Raw genomic sequence first — 2,771 nt, forward strand, 5'->3', positions numbered from 1 at the left:
ATTTAAATCAGCCCCGCCCGCGGCTCGCCACAGACACACGCTAAGAGAGATCAGGGAAAGTGCTGCTGATGCTGCTGCTGCTATAGGGACTGTTTGTGTCTTTAAGAACCACAACGGCCCTTCTTAGGGCCACAGCTCACCTAGTGCATTACTGTTGTGGCTGCTGTGAGCAGTTTTGCACAATTTTTTTTTTAATGTATATCGGGCGTGCAGGCTGTAGCGTTCTCAGGCTGCAGTCTGTACTTGAGTATAGGGGCAGTATTGGTCAGGCAGGGACAGTGGTAGTGTAGAATCCTGTCTACAAGTACCCCAATGGTTCTTCTTAGGGCAACCTGCGACCATGTGCATTTAACTCCGTGGTTGCTGGGAGTTGTAGTACCTGTAGTGGCTGCTGTGAGCACTTTTGCACAATTTTTTTTTAAATGTATATCGGGCGTGCAGGCTGTAGCGTTCTCAGGCTGCAGTCTGTACTTGAGTATAGGGGCACTATTGGTCAGGCAGGGACAGTGGTAGTGTAGAATCCTGTCTACAAGAACCCCAACGGTTCTTCTTAGGGCAACCTGCGACCGTGTGCATTTAACTCCGTGGTTGCTGGGAGTTATGTACCTCTGTATCGCACAGCCTAGCCTGCGTGCAGCCTTCATTTAAACATTTTTCTGTTCGCACTTTGCGTCGCCTCAGTTCACTCTGCCTCTAAGTGTACGCCAAGAAACCACACATTTTCTACAACGCTCTGTTATATGTGTGCTGTCTTAGAAGTTCACGGTCTGCCCGACGCCCATAGATTGAAAGTGCAATACACACTGCCTAGCCTCAGCCTGCATTGCAGAGTAAAATAAGGAGATTTTTAAAAAAAATTCCTTTTTACGGCTAACGGTTACCCAGTGCATTTGCCTGCGTGGCCTGTGGGACTTCACACCCATCCAAACTGCATAGTTCACAGCCTAGCCTGCGTGCAGCCTTCATGTAAACATTTTTCTGTCCGCACTTCGCGTAGCCTCACTGCAGTCTGCCTCTAAATGTACGCTAAGAAACCACACATTTTCTACAACGCTCTGTTATACGTGTGCTGTCTCACGTTCACGGTCTGCCCGACGCCCATAGATTGAAAGTGCAATACACACTGCCTAGCCTCAGCCTGCATTGTAGAGTAAAATAAGGAGATTTTTTTAAAAATTCCTTTTTACGGCTAACGCTTACCCAGTGCATTTGCCTGCGTGGCCTGTGGGACTTCACGCCCATCCAAACTGCATAGTTCACAGCCTAGCCTGCATGCAGCCTTCCTTATAATTTATCTCTGGCTTCACTTAGCGTTATATTACCACTGGCAGCCACCAACTGCGTGGCAATAATTCACAAACATTTTTACACCGCTCTGTCTCTGCTCGATTCTTAAACCAGCATGCTGAGGGGTAGGGGTAGGGGCAGAGGACGTGGACGCAGTCGAGGACGCGGAGTCCCAAGTGAGGGTGTGGGCATAGGCCGAGTTCCTGGTCCAGGTGAATCGCAGCCGGCTGCTGTGGGAGTAGGAGAGAGGACAGTTTCTGGTGTCTCCAGCTTCATATCGCAATTTTTGGGTCCACGTCGTAGACCTTTATTAAAAAATGAGCAGTGTGAGCAGGTCCTGTCGTGAATGGCAGAAAGTGCATCCAGCAATCTATCGACCACCCAGTTTTCTACACCGTCCACTGCTGCAACTCTGAATCCTCTGGCTGCTGCTCCTTCCTCCCAGCCTCCTCACTCCATTACAATGACACATTCTGAGGAGCAGGCAGACTCCCAGGAACTGTTCTCGGGCCCCTGCCCAGATTGGGCAGCAATGGTTCCTCTCCCACTGGAGGAGTTTGTTGTGACCGATGCCCAACCTTTGGAAAGTTCCCGGGGTCCGGGGGATGAGGCTGGGGACTTCCGGCCACTGTCTTAAGAGCTTTCAGTGGGTGAGGAGGACGATGACGATGAGACACAGTTGTCTATCAGTGAGGTAGTAGTGAGGGCAGTAAGTCCGAGGGAGGAGCGCACAGAGGATTTGGAGGAAGGGCCACTGGACGATGAGGTGACTGACCCCACCTGGTGTGATAAGCCAACTGAGGACAGGTTGGAAGAGGCAGTGGGGTGGCCAGGGGTAGAGGCAGGGCAAGAGCGAATAATCCACCAGCTGTTTCCCAAAGCACCCTCTCGCGCCAAGCCACCGTGCAGAGGCTAAGGTGCTCTAAGGTGTGGCAGTTTTTCACTGAGACGACGGACGACAGACGAACAGTGGTGTGCAAGCTTTGTCGCGCCAAGATCAGGCGGGGAGCCACCACCACCAGCCTCACCACCACCAGCATGCGCCGGCATATGATGGCCAAGCACCCCACAAGGTGGGACGAAGGCCGTTCACCACCTCCAGCTTGCGCCACTGCCTCTCCCCCGGGGCCCCAACCTGCCACTGAGATCCAACCCCCCTCTCAGGACACAGGCACGACCATCTCCTGGCCTGGACCCACACCCTCACCTCCGCTGTCCTCGGCCCCATCCAGCAATGTCTCTCAACGCAGCGTCCAGCTGTCGCTAAGAGAATCGTTGGAGCGAAAGCGCAAATACGCCGCCACGCACCCGCACGCTCAAGCTTTAAATGTCCACATAGCCAAATTGATCAGCCTGGAGATGCTCCCCTGCAGGCTGGTGGAAACTGAGGCGTTCAAAAACATGATGGCGGCTGCAGCCCCGCGCTACTCTGTCCCCAGTTGCCACTATTTTTCACGGTGTGCCGTCCCAGCCCTGCACGACCA

The sequence above is a fragment of the Eleutherodactylus coqui genome, chromosome 5 (genome assembly GCF_035609145.1).
Source record: "Eleutherodactylus coqui strain aEleCoq1 chromosome 5, aEleCoq1.hap1, whole genome shotgun sequence".
Classification (NCBI taxonomy): domain Eukaryota; kingdom Metazoa; phylum Chordata; class Amphibia; order Anura; family Eleutherodactylidae; genus Eleutherodactylus; species Eleutherodactylus coqui.